General features: G+C 44.8%; 1 protein-coding gene across 2 annotated transcripts in view; it reads right to left on the bottom strand.

Moving 5' to 3' along the window:
• PRICKLE2 (prickle planar cell polarity protein 2) overlaps positions 1 to 22,366 on the bottom strand; it is a 261,611-nt gene that overhangs the window by 92,649 nt on the left and 146,596 nt on the right. Inside the window, exon 1 of one of the 2 annotated variants that reach the window (XM_082209425.1) lies at positions 20,229 to 21,034. The exons of the other annotated variant lie outside the window; for it this stretch is intronic. The gene's annotated coding sequence lies outside the window, so the exon portion shown is untranslated. Of the gene's footprint in view, positions 1 to 20,228; positions 21,035 to 22,366 lie in introns of those variants that run through there. 2 annotated transcript variants of the gene reach the window in all.

Raw genomic sequence — 22,366 nt, 5'->3', positions numbered from 1 at the left:
AGAGATGCATGCTCTTACAAAAATATAAGAGGGGTGGCGGTGGGGGAGCCCATTAATTTGATAAGCCCAGACTCAAGCACAGCTTATAACAATATTTGCTCTTTGATTAATAGGCCTTTTATCTGTGCAGTGCTTTTTTTTTTTTTAAAGCACAGCTCTCCCTGCCTTCCCCAATGGCAGAGAACTCCCGGGTTGTTAGTGAAAACAGTGTCCATATTTTCTGTAACAACTAGAAAGCCAAGCTGCTCTCTCAGCGTCTCTCTCTCTCTCTGTAAAACAGAATGGTTCATTTCCAAGAATTCCCTTTGGCTTTGTTACGGGATGGAATTCTTGAGCGCGCATTTCTCACCAAAGGCTGTGGGAGCCTGGGGATCTGAAAACGCAAACGTTTATTCTGTATACTGTCTACCACGGGCTTGAGGGCTCACCTAGCTGAGAAGGAGCGTTTTTTCAGCAAAGGGACCTTGGAGAAATAAACACTTCTTGTCAATCAAATGCTTATTTCGTTCACTTACACAGGACATTGCTGTGTGTGTGTGTGTGTGTGTGTGTGAGAGAGAGAGAGAGAGAGAGAGAGATGGAAGGAGGGAGAAATGGAGTCCTGCAAATATAATTCTTCAGCCAACCCATATACATTTTCATGATTCTGTAGCACAGTTGCATAGTAGCAGAGGAACTAAAGAGTAGCTTTCATGTAGCTTCACCATAGACTCGCCAGTCCTGCAAACACTGAACAGGACCAAACTTTAGGTCCAACTTTCCCCCCATACTCAGAATTGAGACATGATGAAGACTGCCATAGATTTAAGAAATATGGTTCATTCACCTATTTACAGTCTGCATGGGGGGAGTCCAGATCTCACAGCATGGTTATTTCAAGAGGGACTTGTGCCTCACATCAATGCATCCCTGGAGTCCAAGGCATCTCTCCCAACCAGCCTGCAGCCAACCTGCCCAAGATGGATCCCAGTCTTCCTTCCTTCTTCTTCTTCCCAGCAACCCTTGCTCAAGACTCTCTTTTCCTGTCACCTTACATCCAGTTATGCTGGCAACCTTCCAAACTCCAGTCTATGTTCACACCTCATGGCAAGTGGGGGAAAGACAGTTCTCTTGCATTGTCAGTAGCCTTGTATTGTTTCTTGTATTGGCCAGGTTGTTTTGCATAGGCCAGCTCAGAAATTCCTCTGCAGCTTCTATTTTCCCCTTCACTTCCCAAATAATCAAAATCCTACCAATTAATAATTTCTGGGGTTTAGCCCCACCCCAAAAAATCTATAGCACCACTAGCACAAAATGACCCAAGTACAAGTTAGATAGAGGTGTACTGAACACTTTGAAATAGACTGAGCTTTTGTCCAAAGCACTGGGCTTTGATGTACTGTGTACAGCTGTTCAGTAGATTATCTTAATGACCTATGAAAAAAACTGAGCACTCTAGCGCTCTTCAGTAGCCCAAGTTAGACAACCCAAATTTTGCTGAATCCAAACAACTAGATACCCAAGATTTAATGCAAATAAATCTCAAAAGGGATCTCGCCCTAGTTTTTATGTATGTTATTGTTTATTTTTGGATATCTGTAGCCTGCTCTTCATTCCACAAAGACGCTGAGAGAAATGTGCAAAAATTAAAAAAATCAAAATTAAATGCAAAGATCAAATGAAAGAACACAATGAGAAAACAGTATAGCGCAGGCAAGAAAAAAATGGGTGTCGATGCAGAAATCATATAAGTTAAGTTAGTTTTCCATCCGTTTCCCCCAGACAGATCAGCTATGGACTATGTTAAAAACTGGTAATGTAAAAACCATTTTGGGGAGGAAAAAGCAGTGGGGAGGCATGTCAGGCCACCTTGTGTTAAGGAGCAAATGCAACGTTGTCATTATTTAATCATGTTGACCACCGACTCTTTTACATATGCTTAAGTTGTGACACAAGACCCAGCAGGACCTGCGATTCTGGGAAAGGTTCTTTAACCAGCAGCAAAACATATCAGAACGAGCAAGCCACATTAATACCCCACTACTACCAATGCTATGGTCGACCTAAGGCTATCACCCAGAGTTTCCAATGAGCCAAGAGAGCTAGTCCACAATGAGATTAGCAAGCTGAGAGCTCCAGAGTAGAACCTACCACAGGCAGCATTTAGAATCAAAGAATCATAGATTTGTAGAGTTGGAAGAGACCCAAGGGCCATCTAGTCCAGCCCCCTGCAATGCAGAAAGCTCAACTAGTTCATATTATGACAGATGGCCATCCAACCTCTGCTTAAAAACCTCTAAGGAAGGAGAGTCCGCCACTTCTCGAGGGAGACCATTTCACTGTCAGAAGGTTCTTCCTGATGTTTAGTCAGAATCGCCTTTCTTGTAACTTGACTCCATTGGTTTGGGCCCCTGCTTGTGGAGCAGGAGAAAACAAGCTTGCTCCATTTTCCATGTGACAGCCCTTGAGATACTTGAAGACCGCTATCATAATTCCTCCGAGTCTCCTTTTTTGCAGGCTAAACATACCCTGATCCTTCAACCATTCCTCATAAGGCTTGGTTTCCAGACCCTTTATCATCTTGACTGCACACCTTCCAGCTTGTCAATGCCCTTCTTAAATTGTGGCACCCAGATCTGGACACAGTATTCCAGGTGTGGTCTGACGAAGGCAGAATAGAGTGGGACTATAATTTCCTTAATCTGGACACTATACTTCTGCTGATGCAGCCAAGAATAGCATTTGCTTTTGTTGTTGCTTTTTGCTACTTCATCACACTGTTGGCTCATGTTAAGCTTGTGGTCTACTACTATTCCTAGATCCTTTTCACACGCACTACTGACAAGGCAGGCGCCCTCCACCTCATATTTGTGCAGCTGGTTCTATCTGCCTAAGTGCAGAACCTTACATTTGTCCCTATTGAAATTCATTGTGTAAGTTTTGGCCCGTTTCTCCAGTCTGCGAGGGTGATCTTGAATCATTGCATTGCAGCAGCACTAACCAGCCTGCTCCAACCTAGCCTCCATGGATTCCACACTAGTTTCCAGAAATGGTACCAAGGCAGAATGAGGTGCAGTGGTAAAGTTGTCTGAAGTTGCTAATTCAGACTGCAAGTGAGAAGATCACATTTGATCGTCCCCTGGTATTGAAAGCTCACTGAATATGAGTTTGAAGGCTTCACCTGTAGGACTGTAAATTATTTGATGTGTTAATGCGAATGGAAGTCGTTAAAATTGCAGCTGCGGTATAAGAGTTTGTTATTCTGACTGGTGTGTAATTGGAATTTATAAGTTTTTGGAATGCGGAGTTAAAGCAAATCATCAAATCATCAATTCTAGCACGCGGGGGGCCAACAAAATAATATAATTTGGCATCTGAACAATTTGCATTATTAATTGTATTATAATTTGGTATTGTGACAATGAGGCTTTTATTGGGCTAATGTAATTGAAAACGGATAAAAATTATTATGCAAAAAACAAAAAAGAAAGCTCACCGAATAAAACAACATCGCATCAAGGAAAGGACCGTAGTTATTTACTTGTCAGGAGGCTTTTGATACTTTTTTATAAGGTGGAGCATCTAAAAACAGCACCCCCAACTGCAGTTTCAAGTGGTACAGTCTATTTTTGCATCTTAGCATTCTACCATCACATTATATCACTAGGTGTGTGCACCAGTGATTCAATCAGTGCAGCAGAATTCAATACTGGCTCTGAAATGGCAAAGGAAGACGTAACTTGCACTCACTAGCCACAAAAGAGGTAGTGAGAGCTCAAGCAAGCCCAGTCAAGAACAGGCAACCAATTCCTGAAAAAATATTCAGTGATAGGCACTTATGTAATCCTAATAGAGCTGGAACACTTTAATATGGGAGGAGGGCTTTATTGGTACCAGATGTCACTAACCCCACATCCATCTCAGCCACGTAAACATATTTTAGTATCTCAACAAGTGAGGTCAGGAAGCTAGCACGTAACATACTGCTAAGGCTGCCTGTACTGCATTGTATTGCTTCTGCTCCCTGCAAACGCATAATTTGGAGAATTTCGACTTCCACTTGTAAAAAGATGTCAAGTTTCTGGCACTCATGGAAAAGGTGATAATTATACAGGTTAAAAGCTTAGAAGCCAATAGGGGGCAGAGAAAAGCCTTGAGTGATCAATATCTGGGTATGTTTCCACCATCAGTGCAGCTTTTCCTGATGGCTAGCAGAAGCAAACTAAATGATGCAAAAAATAATGATACTTATGGAAATTTAATTTGCACAATCTGTTCAGGCTGCAACACGTTAGCCCACGTTCTGCTCTCAGAAACATTAACTCAGCAGGCAATTTGGAAATTTTTAGTGTGTGGCACACCTAGGGTTATGCAATGTGGGCTATGTGGTTGAGGCGCTGGGTCCCCTTCCCCTGTTCTATTCTGCTTCTTTTCTTGCCTAAGGCTGCAACACCCTAAGGTAGGAAGCTACCTGTAGGCAGCCTCCCTAGCTGCCAGCCACTGATGTCACCAAGCATGGAGCAATAGTGGCTGGCGAGGACCTATTCCAAGGTCCTATTCCTTCTTGCACATGCTTTCACAGTCCTTTGTCCGCCATCATGCATGTATGGCACCTGCTAAAATGGAACTTGTGGCGCCAAATGAATAGTACAGATGAACACTCGATGTGTTCAAAAAAGTGAGCACGTTATCCTTACCATTTGTGATACAGTATATGCAAAGCTTTGCTCTGGAAGCAACCTGAATCTTGGGGGAAGCAGCTGGATGAGCTGGTGTTGGTGACGCTACTGAATTGCAAGGAGAACTGGGATGCAGCTTGTGAGCAAGTGGGTGGGTGTTCAGGTGATTGCTAGAGACAATTGATAAAGCATAAAAAAGAGCTTTCTGTAATGGAAGGATGAATCACAAGCATGCCTGTGCAACCAGAATTAGAAGCAGCTGCTGAAAGCACTTTGACATCAGCAACCTCTGCACTAGTCCTTGTGTGGACCCTTGTCTACTTTCTGACGGTTCTTCATCTTTAGGCTGGAAAGCCCTTCAAAACAGGAGGCACCCTAGGAGATTTTGGGAGTGGGTACTCCCCCCCCAACTGCTTCCCCTCTACTTATTCATATGAGCAAACAGCTGAACTGGGTGCTTTCATGGTCAGGGAAATCAAAGCTTCAATGCTTTAGTGTTATACTGTGGTGTTTTAAATTATTGATTCATGGTTTTATTTTTCTGTCGATAGACACCTTTAGCTTTTCTTTGAGGACGGGCAGGTTTTGAGCAAATAAACAATGGTGAACATCGGGGGGGGGGGAGGAGGAGGAAGGAGACTACAAGATCAATACCTGTCCTTGATCTTCATGTAGGCACAGCCCCCAAAGGTGAAATATCACACTCCCAAACAGGATCTGAGTCAACAAACTTAAATAAATAAAGAGCAGATTCAAGGCTGAGGGTTGTATATGAAAAAGGAAGAAGCTTGCTAACCATAAAAGCAGATGAGCATGAAAGGAACCAGTACCTCAAAACGAGTTGTGAATTCTCCGTCTTTGGGGAGTTTGCAAGAAAAGGCCGGACAGGCAGCCATCACCGATGATTTAGGTAAAGGATATCCTGTCTGAGAATTGCAGAGAGCTGGACTAGATGACCCACTGGGTTCCTTCCAATTCTGTTATCTTATGATTCACAGAAAGGAACAGCCTGGTTTTCCTGAGGCATTCATAAATCCGAGGCTGGGCATATGTACACACAGATGCTCAGTAATGAGAAGAACGGGCTTTGATTCCAAAAACTCAACTGAATTGGAAACCTGAATAGGAAAATGGAAGGTTACATCTGCCCAAAAATATCAGAAATAATGGCCGTTCAGAGCTTAGGTTAAAAAGAAGAGGGAAGCGCAAGGAAGATACTCCAGGATTTAGAGGAGATCTGAAGGACACTTCCCCCAAACGTCTTATAACTGGGGAGCAGCAGTGTGCCAATTAAACTTCCCCCTGGTGGGCGAAAATGATGAGTTTCCTGAAGCAAAACTGCTAAGTGACAATGAATCACTTATTTGGCCGTGCCAAATTTTAACATTGTGGAGCTTGCTTGTGAAGCTCCTCCTGGCTTGTCAGTAGAGCCAACCTCCCCAGCTGCTGCTGCTGCTGCTTGTGGTGGTGGTGGTGGTCTTCCTCCTCCTCCTCCTCCCACCAATAGGATTTTAATTTAATCTAATTTGGCCTTAACTTTCTAGCCAAAATCGCTCCTAATGAATTCTCCAAGAGCTGATGCCAGGGCTGGTGTTGTGAACAGAGCGTTTGGCGAAGACTTTACAGCGCAATTACTTGGAAATCAGTTCCACTGAAATCAGCAAGACTCTCTTCCAAGAAAGCAAGCTTAAGGTTGGATTCTTACAACGAGAAGATTCAAGTTCAAATCCCAGTGCGGTTATAAAGCACAACTGTTGGATTAAGCTTTGCCTCCAAGATCACTTAGAGCAAACCCTGGGCTTGTATCCTCACTCCTGAGATTCTCCTGTGCTCTTCTCACAGAGGGGAGAAATGGAGTATGTCAGAGGTTTTCAACCTCTTTTTTGTCCATGGCTCCCTTGACCAATTGCATTTTTTTCTGCAGCTCCTCTGTGGGGCTCAGTAGCCCAGTTATGTCACCCCTTGCCCGCACAGCTGGCAGCCTCTCACCCTTTTTCGAACACCCTCCTTTGTAAAGTGTTCCCTCAGCCTTCTCTCCCCTTTCCTTGGGAGTCCTCCAGGCAGCTGCCGCCGCCGCCCCTGGTCTCTGAGCTGCCCCCCTGCCCCAAAGAGAGGTGCCTCCTCACACTGCCCCACAGGGGCCTGGGGCTTGCCTGTCCATTCCCAACAGCAAGGGCTGGCAGCCAGGCTGCCTGGGCTCCCTCACCTGCTTGCTTGCTTACTCCGAGGCCACCTCAGCTTCTGGCAACCAGCACCCGCAGAGGCACCATTCACCTGGGGAGCTTGTAGCCAGGGCTGCTGCAACAAACAGCTGTGCAAATCTTTGGGAGGCAGAGATGCGAGAAGGCATCAGAGGAGGGAAGGAAGGAAGGAAGGAAGGAAAGAAAGAGGGTCAGAGGTCAGTGTTGCCCGTGGCACCCCTGACCACTATTCAAGGTACCCCAGGGTGCCATGGTACACTGGTTGAAAACCACTGGAGTAGGTTAAAGCTCAGAAGCCCACAAACATTGACTTGTTGTACCAGCTATCCTCTGTTACCATTTTGGGAGTGTTTTCAGTACAGTGGTACCTAGGGTTAAGAACTTAATTCGTTCTAGAGGTCCATTCTTAACCTGAAACTGTTCTTTAGCTAATGGGGCCTCCTGCTGCTGCCGCGCTGCCGGAGCACAATTTCTGTTCTCATCCTGAAGCAAAGTTCTTAACCTGAAACACTATTTCTGGGTTAGTGGAGTCTGTAACCTGAAGCGTATGTAACCTGAAGCATATGTAACCTGAGGTACCACTGTACTGCTGTTACCGAAAACACGTGCAGCAGCAACCCATGTGCTACACTAGAGAACGGAAGCTTCCCAGAGCTATACTCGCATCTAGTTTCCCTGTTATCAATAAAAGTCAAACTACAGAATGAGAAGAGGCACATGTTTAAGCTATTGTGCACAGCACTTCATACTTCAGCTGGAAAAGTCGATGTCTGAAATCGACCCACCTTTTATTTTATTTAAAAAACCTACATAAATAAAACCAGCATAACAGAAAGCTTTTCCCCTATGTGCACAGATTCATGTATTTATTTGTTTTTAACAAGGAGTAGCATTGAAACAAGCCTTCCCTTACTTGGGGCAAAGTCCAGCAAGAGCTGCAGCAGATGGTCCTCATGTTCCTGTATCTTGGCTCTGACACTAGAATTTCACGTTCCACGACATAATTTGCTGCAGAAATTGGAGAGGAGGACAGAAAGGGATGTTTGGCTTCCTTAACAGCAGCCGGTTAAGTGCTCATTGGGACCTCAAGCAGACACTCCAAAAGTACAGTGGTGCCCCGCAAGACGAATGCCTCGCAAGACGAAAAACTCGCTAGACGAAAGGGTTTTTTGGTTTTGCATTGCTTCGCTAGATGAATTTCCCTATGGGCTTGCTTCGCAAGATGAAAACGTCTTGCGCTTTTTTCTTAAAGCCGCTTGAAGAGGCGCAGTTGCGGCGGACCGTGCTTCGCAAGAAAAAAAACACCGCAAGACGGAAAGACTCGCGGAACGAATTATTTTCGTCTTGCGAGGCACCACTGTAAGTGGAGTCAACTCATGCTGGTTTCTCCCCTGTCCGTTTGCCTTGCCGGGTTCCACAATGGCAGCACTGAGAGTAAAGAGGAGGAAGGTGACATCCAAGGTCACACCCTGGACCAGATATAAGAAAGGTAGAAGGCAGGTGGGGATCGGCTGAGGTTGGTGGGGAAGTGCCCCATTTGCCCTAATGGACCAGCCGCCACTGTTAACAGCACAAACTACCTGGTTTTTAGGTTAGCTAAAGTATGTTACTGGGACACGGGTGGCGCTGTGGTCTAAACCACAGAGCCTAGGGCTTGCCGATCAGAAGGCCGGTGGTTCGAATCCCTGCGACGGGGTGAGCTGCCATTGCTCAGTCCCAGCTCCTGCCAACCTAGCAGTTCAAAAGCATGTCAAAGTGCAAGTAGATAAATAGGTACCACTCCAGCGGGAAGGTAAACAACGTTTCCGCGCACTGCTCTGGTTTGCCAGAAGCGGCTTAGTCATGCTGGCCACATGACCCGGAAGCTTTACACTGGCTCCCTGAAGCATATGTAACCTGAAGCATATGTAACCCGAGGTACCACTGTGTTCCTCCCCCTCAAAAATAAACAAATGGTGTGTGTGTGTTTTTCCCTCTTCAGGAAGCAGTGCCCTCACCCTAAATTGGCTGTGTTTGCTTCATAATGTAGCCCAATCCGATTGGCTGCATTGTGCCACTACATTCACTATGAAATCCCTGATTGGCTTGGATTTCCCAGGTCCTTAGATGAATGGTGCCACAGCAGGAGCAAATAAGGGAAACAATAGCAAAGAATAGGATTGTATAAAGGTGGCTGTTAGGTCTATTGGGGAGGTTTTGGAGAAATACGGTATTTCTTCCAATAACATCCCACCCAAAGAGCATTGCTTTCCACCAGAAAATCAAACCAGATAAACACTTAGCATAGCCTTAATAATAATGCACACTAGGCAATGAAGTGTACATTTATATACCTTTGGAAGCAATGTGCAGCTGACCTAGAAGTAAATGCAGTCAGCAAATCCTTATATTCCCAGAAATTCTTTTCCATATAGGAGAAAGGGGTGTGGGGCAACAGACTGCCACCTGGTGGATCTATTCTGATACATTAATCTTAATTCATTCAACTTTCTCTCTCTTTCCCTCCCCTTTATTTTTTTTTAAAAAAATGCTAGGCGAAGCTGATCCTTGAAATAATGATAGTGGTACAAAGCACAGGCAAAGGTTTACTCTCAAGGCAATCCATGTGTTAGTATTTCTCATTCTATAGAAAAGGAGCCATGAGGACGTCTCTTAGCACAGCTTATCTTTTCTCTATTACCACTGGGGGAGTGAATGAGATAAAATTGCATCAGGCAGAAATGCCATCAGGCTGAAATTGCAGGGCAGAGCAAATAGAATCTTCTAACTCACAACACAAGCAAGAGCCTTCCCTGAAATCTGATGAGCAGCAAGCACAAAAAGAGCCAGGAGAGGCAAGTGATAGCATCCCAAAGGGTTGCTTGCGTGGGTACACATATCAGCATGCAATGCTTCTAGCATTCCCTTCCAACATTCTGTTGTATTTCAAAATACATCTTACAACAGAGTCCGAATCCAATAAATATTGCCATAATCCTGGATTGCATAAGTTTATGTGTATACATACACATACATATGCGCGCGTGCGCGCACACACACAGATGTGCCTCTTTTCACCAAATATTGTAAATAATTTCAACAACTGGGGCAAGAAGGCACTGAATGTGGTCCTCTCCAAACAGGGGTAATTTGTGGGGTCCAAGTAAATAAATAAATAAATAAATAAATAAATAAATAAATAAATAAATAAATAAATAAAAATAATAGTTGTTGTTGTTGCTGGGTCCAAGTAAACAATTGTTGTTGTTGTTGTTTTATTTGTACCCCGCCCATCTGACTGGGTTGCCCCAGCCAATCTGGGCAGCTTCCAACATATATAAAAACATAATAAAACATTAATTGGCAAATTAAACAATCTACAGCCTTTTAAAATGGGAGAAAGGGTATTTTACTGTATTTTTGGTTTCTATGGAAGCCGCCCAGAGTGGCTGGGGAAACCCAGCCAGATGGGCGGGGTACAAATAATAAATTATTATTATTATTATTATTATTATTATTATTATTATTATTATTAATTATTATTATTAATTATTATTATTATTTCTTTCTTTCTTTCTTTCTTTCTTTCTTTCTTTCTTTCTTTCTTTCTTTCTTTACTATGTTATGTATTTTTGTGTTTTCATATTGTAAACTGTAAGCCTTGGATGAAGAGCGGTATAGAAATTTAATTAAGTAACAAGAACAAGAATAATGATAAAGTACTGGTGCAGGAAAGGACCCTGTTTTTTACATCAGGCTTATGCAGTATAGTGGGCTGTTTCCCCAGTTGCTTGTCCAGGAGGGGCATCGTAGCTTAGCTAGGCAGGAAGAGCAAAAGTCCTTCTGGCAGCCAGCCACCTAAAAAGCTCTTTGTCTTCCTGTCTGGCGCAGTGGCATCACTCCCAATCCCTTGTATAAGGAAGGGAGTTATGGGAAGCCACCACCGCCACCACACCTTATCATACAAAATACACATATAGTAAACATGCAGTGTTCCCCCTTCAACATTATTATTTTTTTGCGGTTGGGGGGGGGGGTAAAATACCACCTTTAATTCTCTCCGGTGAGTTCGGAAGCATACTGGAAGAGACACACACACTTCAAGGCATAATTGCAAGTGCAGCTCAGTAACAGTGAAATAAGCTTCCCACAATTATTATAGAGTTTTCTTTCTCCAAATCCTATGATTTCTGCATGACTGAGGATGCTCTCTGTCATCTCACACATCACAGGGAGCACAGGCAATCACAAATGACCGGGATGTTTGAAGGCACGGAATGTTTAGAAGGCCATAAGACACTGGCTCTCGAATCACAGAATGGACAAATCCTTTGTAACACACTCAGTACTTTGAGAATAATGCTCAGTCTCAACCGAAACACACTGCTCTGAAAGGCTGGACAGGTGGAATCTGCACACATATTAAAAAACACTGTGAAAATGCTTTTTTTAAAAAAAACGTTTTGAAAAATATATTGAATTTGCCATGGCTCGCCATCTCCATCTAGTGTTACATTTGTATATTGCACTTTAAAACACACTTAAAACATTTTATTTGCAGCTGTATAGCTGAGTCCTGAGAGTCTGTTCACTCTGAATGTTCAAGAGGTTCGTCACCTGAATTGAGGTGAAACATTAGGATGCAAGATCTTGATTATTTTAGGGGTGTGTAATTATTCACTGGTATAGCACTTCTCTTTTTATAGTTTGCTTTTACAAGGAAGAAAAGGTTAACAGAAATCACATTTTCATATTTTTTCATGGAATATTTTCCCCCATTTAAATATATCTTTTTCTCCGTATCGTAACACTAACATTGTCTAGCTAAGTTCTTTGGCTGCATTTATAGATTTATACAGGCTAATTTCACCCTGGCGCAGCACTTCTAAGCATTCAAAGAAATTTACTATCTGTAATATCTCCAGGCTCTGAAGGATCTCAAACACTGTGAAAACCTCCACTGTGGTGAGCCGGCTGCAGCGCTGATGCCATCTCATATCCTGTTCTCAACCTAAATCCTCCTTGAAGGCCTGTGGAATACCTCCCTGACTGGAAATCCATTTCAATCTTCACTTCCTGTTTCCATTACAAGCTATATCCACTCTAGGAAGCCCCAGGCTGCCAAGGAAAGCAGTCTTAAAGCAGCCTTCCCTAATATTGTGCTCTCCAGATCTTGTTGGACTATGACTCCCATCATCTCAGGGTTGTAGGTTCGTGCCCTGTGTTGGGCAAAATAGCTGGACTAGATGACCCTTGTGGTCCCTTCCAACTCTATGATTCTATGATCTCCAACCACTGCCCATTCTGGCTGTGTCTAATATGAACTGAAGTTCAACATACGGAGGGCCAAAGGTTACCCACAGTGTAGACCAAGGATACCTCAATAAGTTTCTCCCTTCATCAAGATCTTCAGAGAAGGAATTGCTCAGTGTGACTTATTTTGTGGAAGCATCTCTGCCTCTCACTTTAGAAGTCCTTAGAAGGTATGTCTGGCCAACTCTCTCGAGCAGATTAGTCAACATCCTCCTGCATAATAGATTTTTATGTTGATGAAGAAGGAACAATACTGGATGTTTTCTCTTCTGGTTTCAGAATATTTTGTTTCAGATGGCTGTTGCTGATGGCTTTTTAATGGTCTGATTGCATTTTTACTGTTTGGATCATTGTGAGCTCTTATATGAGTCTTTAAATAAGGGGAGCCTTATTTTTGGCTGAACAACTCCCAGCATCCATCTGTACCATTTGGCCATGCTGACTGAGGCTGAAGGGGCTTAGAGGTTCCTTATCTCACTCCCTTAAATAAACAGATAGATGCACATCTAAAATAGTCAAGAGAAGAGGTATGATGGCAGCCTGTTCCATTCATGAACCTTCTCCAATTTCCCATTTATTTTCATCTACCACCAGAGCAGAGCCTGGATGATGTAGAAGCCTCTTCAGATTCTTGCTGGCTCCCTCTAACATCTTCAGCATTGCCCTTAGTATTCTAAAACTGGGCAGTTCCAAGCCCCAAAATGGCAGACAAAACTGCAAACCAACCAACTTAATTGCAAACCCAAACCAATGAACCAATCCTAGAAGACTATCTGCAGAAATCACATCTTATACACCGGCCCTACTTGGGTTATCCAGCTTGTCAGTGTTGGTTCAACCATGAGGCAGAGTGAGAAAGCCACCTCAGGTGGAAAATGCTATAGGGCAGGGAGTAGACCAAGCCGTGTGTGCCATGTGGTCAGCCCTGCATCCACCAAGATAGCTTTCTGCTCTCAGGTGAATGGGAGGATGGTGTTGTTGAAGCAAAATTCAACCACCAGTCTGGAACAGGAAGGGACACCACTTTGCCCTTTGCCTCAGGCAGCAAAATGTATTGAGCTGGCCCTGAAGCTTCTCAATATTAATTTTAAAAACAACAACCCCCAAGCATCTCACTAACCAGATTGCATTGATGGCTCTTCCCTTGGGAGAAAGCAGTTGCATTTAGGGAGGTCTCCAAGGTTGTAAGGAAGTGGCCGGTTGCTTATGAAGATGTTAATTTTTAACAGTCTACAGCAGAGACACTGTGAAAGATTCATAGCCAGGACCTGCCAGGAGGAGTGAGCTAAAACAGGCCTGTGTTGCTGAAAAGGTTGATCCCAACTAGGCTGAGGCCAAACGCTACGCTGCGGTCAAAAAACGGTACAAACAAAGTCACTCCTTTAGGGACGGCCATGAATGAAAGGGTCTGAGGCATCAGGAACGGGTACTGCTCAGCTGCCAGGAAGTCTGTGGGATGTGGCAGCCAGCCCAGTGAAAACGAAGTGCCAGGAACTCCCAAAACAACAGCCATGTGGACTGATATTGGGGATTTTGAATTCTGTTAGACTGGGTTGCCTTATCAGGTCGCAGGATCTGAGAGCAAGCTGACCTTTACAGATGCCTCTCTACCCTCCCTCCCAGCGCCCCATGGATTCAGCGTCACACTTATTAAAGGTATTGTTCCTTTGTATAAGCACACCATCAATTTCAGTGCTGTGATTTGACTGTTTCGTACATTGATCCAGCTGCATCAGATAAGAACCCCAGAGAGAATATTTCACTTGGAAATCTGCTAGGCAGGGTCATTTCATATCAATACTTCTCCTACAGGCGCAAATCACTCTACGGTTTCCCAGGATGGTTGCTTATACAGGGCTTGATCAGCAACACACAAAAACTGCATTGGTTTGAAGAGCAATCTGCGCTCTAACAAGCCAGTGGGTTTAAAATAATAATGAGACAATAATCAAACACAGGGGATCCGTTGCACAATGGAAGTCTAGGCAAGTATGAAAGGCCTGACCTCAAAGAGGAGGAACTCTTAAGGTTAGGCTCCAGTTTCTCTGGAAGCTGCTTCCTCAGACTATAATGAGATACCTAGGGAGGTGAGTCAGTCCATTCATTACGAAAGTTGGGCAATAGTCCTGGACACATCAGACCTCTTGGTGTCATCACACAGCCACATATTAGCACAACTGCCAAATGTTGGCTGCATTTCAACAGCTGACAATTTTGCAACTCCCAAAGAGGAAGAGAGGAGGAAGGAAGCATTGTACAGTAGGCTGAAAATTACCACAAGTTCCTTTCTCTCTCCCATCTTGTCTCTGCTTAATGGCTATTGAGAGATTGAACTTGACAGAACATTAAAGATGATTCTTTGCCCCAGCCCTAGCATATGTACGCAAAGGTAAAATGAAAGGGACGGGGAGTCGAATATGGCAGGAATGGAAGACAGCCCATCTAGAACCTCTGTACAGTCAGGAGTTGATCTGGCAAAGACTGAAGGCTATTGCAAAATAGTGCATGACGCTCATTCAGTTACATATTCCCCTCTTCCATTCCCAATCCTTTATCCTGCCCTATACATTCAAAGCAGTATTACATCACTTTAAACAGAAAAGGGTTTTCCCCAAAGAATCCTGGGAACTGTAGTTTGCTCAGGGTGCAGAGAGTTGTTAGGAGACCCCTATTTCCCTCACAGAGCTACAATTCCCAGTGACAGGAAATCTGTGGGCAGATTGCTAGGAAATTCAAAGCTGCCTCAGACTAAGCCAGTTACAGGTAGGTACCTGTGTTGGTCTGCTGTGGTCAAAACAAAATTTAAAAAAATCCTTCCAGTAGCACCTTAGAGACCAACTAAGTTTGTTATTGGTATGAGCTTTCGTGTGCATGCACACTTCTTCAGACTAAGCCAGTTGGACTACAACTCTGAGGCTGGTCGGGGCTGGTGGGAACTGTGGTCCAAAAGATCCAGAAAGCACCAGGCTGTTGAGAACTTGGGCAGCAGTTGTCCACTTTTTCAGACTGGAGTTTTGCCTATTTCCACCCTGGGGATGCCTGAGGTTGAACAGGGGACCTTCTGCACACACAACCATGTGCTCTATGTCTGAGCTATGGACTGTCCCTGTTGCTAGTCTGGCAGCAAGTGGATTGGATGTCTTCGCCAGGCAATAGAAACCAGGGCAGGGGGAACTTTTTCATCCCTTCTGGGCAACCTTCAGGGATGGGGGCACAAGCCCATGGTGGGTGGGGCCTGAGGCAAAAGTGGGTGGAGCAACAATTGTCAAGTTTGTCTTTCTACAGTGGGCTGGTTTCCACACACCCTTCTCAATCCTCCATGCAGGCAGCCAATATACAAGAGTTCAAGGGCATAATTCAGCCAGGCCAAACACTCAAGAAGGGCATGAAGCAGGGCTGGTAAAGGGTGTAGGGGGAATCCTGAGGGCCGGAGGCTAGAGAAGCTTGGAGGCAGGATAGGCTGAGAGATTGTGAGTGGCCCAATGTAATCAAGTGCGCTTCCTGGAGGAGTGAAGATTTGAATCTGATTTCACCCAGAAACAACAACAACAGTATCTGCTATGACACATTAGCTCTTGAATTTTCTCTCTCCTTAGGCTATGTTTAAGCAGTGAAGTGCTTTCTCTGTTAGTTGTGTTTTTATTCGCCTTCAGCCATGCAATGACTGCTATGTGGCCAGACTCTACAAGACCTAGATGTTTAAGTAAACAAATACTTCAAGGAATGAGAGGGACACGAGGGACCAAAAGGATCAGGCCTCTTAATCACCTTCGGCCGTATTCCTCATAACCTTGCATTTATCTGAACTTAATTCCTGGTTACTTTTATGGCCAAAGTGATGGCAGGGCCCTGAAAGCCTTTCTGGAAATAATATTCATAAAACCGGAGCATTTCTGGTTCTGTCCCTCTGTGCTTGGCCTTCAGCCAAAAGATAAAGGGATCAGAAAGCAGAACCTCCTCCAAGTGGAAATTGGAAAAGCGGCGGGTGGGGGAATTACGTTGTTGCCATTTGAAAGAAAATTTGGAAATACAAAATTACCGGATTCACAGCCGAGTAACTACTGACAGGAGAGAACATCCTACTTATCTTTTCCTTGCCACAGGTGTATAAGCCAATCCAATTTCCTGGCTTCAGGCTGCAATGGCAGAAGCGAGCACACGCAGAGGTGTCCAACTCTGTCTCACACCTATTTTAATTTTTTAAAATTTTGGTTAATGGTAATGTGCAGGGCAACTCTTACAGGTGGCGACGACGACAGTGGTATTCAACCTCAAGGGTGTTGGTTACAGAAGGCCCAGGGGTGGGGGGCTAAGTCTTTTGCACCAAGTTCCAGGCCCCATCTGCCCCGGATATTTAAAGCACTGACATGCCTCTTTAAAATCCCCTTAGCTTCCCCCAAAAGAATCTTGAGAACTGTAGCTTGATAAGGCCACTGAGAGTTGTGGGGAGACCCCCTATCCATAGCTGCCAACGTTTCCCTTTTTTAAAGGAAAATTCCCTTATTCTGAATAGGATTCCTTGCAAGAAAAGGGAAAAGTTGACAGCTATGCCCCTATCTCCCTCACAGAGCTGCTATTCACAAAGTGGTTTAATAGTTAGACCCTTTCCTTCCGAGAACTCTGTGAATTATAGCTCTGGGAGGGGAGCCGGAATCTTTCTGCACACGTTTAAGAAACACCAGTTCCCACAATTCTTTTGGCTGTTTAAAGTGGTACGATACTGCTTTAAATGCCTAGCGCAGATGGGAGCCTGCAAAGCGCAACACTGCCACCCGTCTCCATAGTTTTCCCAGGTACATCAATACCATAGTGATTAGCGTATGCAAATTTGTGCCACGAGCCTGCGCCCCAAGTCCTTTAAGTGCTAAACAACACCCATTCTTGGTTCAGCCTATGCCACCCCAATCTGCTCACCCGTTCTCAGCTTTCCACAGGTAGGAAAAGGATCCATGATAAACATCGAAAAATTTCCCCTTTCCCAAATACTCCAGTTCCTGGGGGATATATGCAGCTGTGCAGCTCTGTTATAAGCTGCAGCAGCCCTGGACAGCTTGAAAACAATAAATTTTATTTTACATCCTCAAATCTCTTTAAAAAGTATCCATCTCCTGACCTAAAATCTGTTTTCATGGGCATTACAGCTCTCTCTCTCTCTCTCTCTCTCTCTCTCTCTCTCTCTCTGTGTGTGTGTGTCTGTGTCTGTGTGTATGTTTCTGGCCTCGTGATCATCAAATGCCCAACTTTTGGAAGTGCCATTAAGGGTTCCCATATGGCAGAGAGCCGGCAAACTTAGCAGGAACTGTCAGATTCCTAATGGCAACTCAAAACACACCACTGTGTGCATTCAGCAGATGCCATCATTTCAAGTGCACTTTTTTTGGTGGTGGTGGTGGGGGGGGAATAAAGAAAGGCTAGAGAATGACAGATCTCTAAATACACCCTGTGATTTTTAATTCCGTAGCAGTTTGTATAGCATGAGTGTGCTTTTAAAGGCTTGCACTGCTCCGTGGGTTATCTTGTGTGGTTTTTAATTATGCTGTTCAATTGCTTTTCCAGCTCAGCGAGATAGCATGCAGTCATCCCATCTCAATGGATTCCTTTATAGCCACTTAAATAAGCAGAGGAGTCTGCCTCAGAAAGAAGGCATTCTATCTTTCACATTCAGGCTTTATTTCTGAACAGAGTAGCCTCTCTTTTTTTTCTTTTTTCTTTTTTTGCAGATAGCTGTATGCAGTCTAGCTGAACACAGGAAACTACATTTTCAAGCTGGCGCAGTCCAGTGGGAACTGTATAATTAAAACACATGCAAGATAACCCGTGCTGCAGAGCAAACCTGCGGAAGGGCACATAAGCTGAACGGGAGGTGCAGAAGATCCTAGGTTCAATCCTGACATCTCCTGATAGGGCTCAGAACATCCCCTGTCTGAAACCCTGAAGAGCTGCTGCCAATCTGCGTAGACGATACTGAATTATCTGGGCCATTGTGCTCACTTAGTTGAAGGCAGCTTCCCAACAGCTCAGTGGGTTACAGCATGGTGCTCATAATGCCAAGGTTGTGGGTTCGATCCCCGTATGAGATAGAGCTGCACATTCCTGCATTGCAGGGGGTTGGACTAGATGACCCTTGGGGTACCTTCCAACTCCTATGATTCTAAGCCTCGTTTTCTGTGCTGCGTAACAGAGGCTAAGGGTACAGGTGTACACTGGACATGGCACAAATGATATCCCCCTTGCACTAGTAGACCAGTAGCAACCCTAGAGTCTTCATAGCAATGCAGATTCTCCATCACCTATCCCAATCCTCCTGATCTCCAGATGTTCTGAACAGCAACTCCTATTGTAGCTCCGGGTAGTATGGCCAATAATCAGGCATGACAGGAGTCCTAGCCCCAAACATCAGGAGAGTGCACCCATCACACTTATTCTGATGCCCGAGAGCAAAAGAGTGACGAGGCTATGAATTAGACCTGGACACTGTGCAAAAGTCTTAACTGGAAGCAAGAGGTTGCCATTGCTCTGAGTTGACACCAAGCCTCCCTCCAGCCCAGAGCAATGATTATATCAATTACTCCTCTTCCTCAAAGCTCATTATACTATTTTATACATTTCATTGTGCTCCGGCAATTCTTTTTTTTGGGGGGGGGATTATTTTACAAGGAATCCCTACATACATTCTGGAGTCATGGCAGCCTTGATTCAAAGCCCATTAGGACATGGTCAGTCTTCATTTGCAAAGAAGCGGAAGACCACATGTCAGAGCTCTCCTGTTACCAAGGGAGAAAATGGAAGGGTTTCTAACATGCTTTGGGATATTAGAAGACTTCAGAGTCTTTTTAATATGGTAATTATTTCAAAGTTCAGTATCCCTTGAGACAAGCTGGACTTACCCATCTGTGAAAGTAATCAGAATGAGAAAAAGTGTGTGTGTGTGTGTGTGTGTGTGTGTGTGTGTATTCTAAACCACTTAGGGTTCCGACAAGAAGGAACCAAATTTTATTTAAAAAGTAAATATAACTGGCAAACGAAACAGAGTTGTATTGCTTTGGTACAGTAAAACTCATTGCATGAAGAGAAAGCCAAAAACTCCAGAAGAAGGTATTGTGGCTAATACTAAAAACTAACCAGCCTTGACTTTACGATGCATCCAGATCACACATCAAAATCAGAGCACAAGGCTCTGATAACGTCTCCTTTAAAGGCACTTGACATGCAAGATGAAATAATCACCGATTAAAGGGAAGCAGGACAAGTTAAGGGGGGAAGTGAGACAGAATTGCGAGGAGTGGTGGCTCTTAACTGGTGGGAATAATGAGTCTTGCTTTATTTCTTGCCTTCTTGGCACATCCCAGTTGCTGGAAGTAGAAAAGGGCAAACGACCGGATTAAAAACTCCATGGCCACAGGTTGTGCTGATGTGGCCTGTGTGCCCTGCCTTTTCAAAGTAAGCTTTAAGGAAACACAGAAAAAATAAAAGACAGAAAGAAAAACCAAGCCGGGCTCCAACCATCTCGGTTCAGCAATTACAGGGATCCGGCTGTTTCTAAAGAAAACAAAGGTGTGAGATGACACTCTGTGTGTCAAGGGCCTTTTGTGTATCTTCTAAGGACTGCAAAAAGGGGAGGAAAAGAAAAAAGGGGGGAGACACCAGTCACGCTAAAAATATCATCTGCTAGAAGTCTGAGTCATCAACAGCTCGCTTCAAAATCCCTAAAGGTCTTAAACACTCTGGGGCACAAATGACCATGAAGTAAAATTAACTCTGACAGATGTTTGTAGGGGGTGGGGTGGTGGAGACTCCCCTCCCCCCTTTGCAATTATTTAAAAGAAGATCAAGTTGCTTAAGTATTTTTCTTCTGACTTCCTGGCGATTTTAAATGCCCAGGCTAGCAATTAACTATTTCAGTGAACAGCAGCCCTGACTCCCAAGGCAAGAGAGATGCAGACGGACGCGCAAAGCCATCCCGCTAAAGTGTGTTTCGGAATTATATTTCGGCTGGCCGCATCCACAGCTATGTACGGTTCACTACCTTATTATATATACCCTACAGAGATATAAACCACAAAGCATCATCGCTTACCTGCTCCGGCCGCCTCCGAGTCCAGATTTCGGCAAGTTTGGTTTTTTTGATTTTGAATTTTAAATCCACCAAGCCCCTCCAAACCCCCCCCCCAACCGCTGGGGCGGGGTCTTGCTTTTAGTTTACTTTCCTTTGGTGCACGTTTGCTTGCAAAAGCCCAGGGAACACTGCAGCATGGTGAAGTATCTTGTTTTCTGTTTTTGCAAAGCGGGGTGGGGGAGAAAAACCCAATAGCACTGTTGATAGGCTAGTGGTGGGAGGATTTCTTGAAATGAGCAGCAGCAGCAGACTCTCTGGTCAAATCCTTCCAGGAGACACGCACACACATAAAAACATAGGGTGGCTTGCAAGGAAAAAATCTGCTGTGCGTTTGCATAGGCTTGGGAGAGCTTAACGTTGCCTTCCTCGGAATTCCAGCTTTGCCAAGGGATTCTCTCCCTTTCTCTCCCCTTCTCTTCCTCCCACCTTCCTTCCTTCCTTCCTTCCCTTCCTTTCACCCTGTCAGTCCATCTCCTCCCTTGCAGCCGGCCAAGTAACTCCAGCGGAGCCTCAACTCCGGGTTTACTGAGTGACCCTGGGAGACAGCGGAGCCTGCATCCAATCCGCAGTCCCGCCTCCCTCTCGGAGCCGGAGAGAGCTTCAGTTTGCTCCGCGCAGCCCCATCGCGGCGCATTCGCTGGCTCGCCGGACTGGGAGGCTTCGCTGTTGCAGTGCTCGCCTCTCCTGCATGCTAATGAGGCGGTGATGTCAGCAAGTCAAAGGCGCTACATCTGGACAGTTCAGCGAATGGCCCGCCGGCCAGCGCCTGGGATTTAGATCTATATGCAAATCAGGCTGCTCTCTGCAAATCAATACGCCGTCTCACTTCCCCTGCTCTTTTTGCACGGCCAAGAAGAAGAAGATTTTTTTTAAAAAAAAACATGTGCATCATAAGTTATGGGAGTTGCCCAGTTCTCTCTCCACGAGCAAAAACGACACGGTTTTATCTCTGCACATGAACAAGCCCGTACATAAACGGCGAGAGTGTTGGACGCTGAGCCCACCTCGCCTTGTCTAAGCCAAGCCACTGTTTCCAGTTATTTGCCAGTTTGCCCAGCAGCAATCGACTCCTAGGCTTGGGGAATAAATGGAGCCCTCCATCTGCCCTCCTGCAGCCTAAACATTGGCCTGCCTGGAATCCTTTCCTGCCTACAGGTGTTCAAATGCAAGGTCAGGTGTTTCACCTGTGTGGCCAACATGGGTGGGAACTCACCAGAATCAGGCCAACTTAGAGCGAAAGTCTGGGTATGGTTTCAGTTGGACAGTAAAAGGTAAAGGTACCCCTGCCCGTACGGGCCAGTCGTGTCCGACTCTGGGGTTTGTGCGCCCATCTCACTTAAGAGGCCGGGGGGCAGCGCTGTCTGGAGACACTTCCGGGTCACGTGGCCAGCGTGACGAAGCTGCTCTGGTGACAGTACTTACTGACAAAATTCACAAATACCTTTCGATCCCTTAGCCACAGAGAACATGCCCAGATGACGACTTCCCAAGCACTTGTATATTATTTTCATTTTTGTTAAATGTATTTAACATAGAATTATAGACTTGGAAGGAAACCCAAGGGTCATCTAGTCCAATGGGAATCTGAGCTAAAGCATCCAAGAGACATGGCCATCCAACCTTTGCTTAAAGACCTCCAAGGAAGGAGAGTCCACAACCTCCAGAGGGAGTCCATTCCACTGTTGGACAGCTCTTGCGTTTAGGAAGTTCTTCCAGATGTTTAGTGAGAGTCTCCTTTGTTGTAACTTGAATCCACTGATTCAAGTCCTACCCTCCAGAACAGGAAAAAACAAGCTTGCTCCATGTTCCATGTGACAGCCCTTAAGATATTTGAAGATAGCTATCATATCTCCTCTCAGTCTCCATACCCAACATACCCAGCTCCTTCAACAGTTCCTCATACGGCTTAGTTTCCAGACCCCTGGTCATCTTGGTTGCCCTCCTCTGCACACATTCCAGCTTGTCAATATCCTTCTTAAAATGTGGTGCCCAGGACTGGACATGGTAGTATCGGTGTGGTCTGACTAAGGCAGAATAGAACAGTACTATTACTTCCCTTTATTGGGGCACTATACTTCTGTTGATGCAGCCTAGAATCA

Source organism: Podarcis vaucheri (assembly GCF_965113315.1).
Source record: "Podarcis vaucheri genome assembly, chromosome: 2".
Taxonomy (NCBI): Eukaryota; Metazoa; Chordata; class Lepidosauria; order Squamata; family Lacertidae; genus Podarcis; species Podarcis vaucheri.
This window is presented reverse-complemented; position numbering and strand designations above follow the sequence as displayed.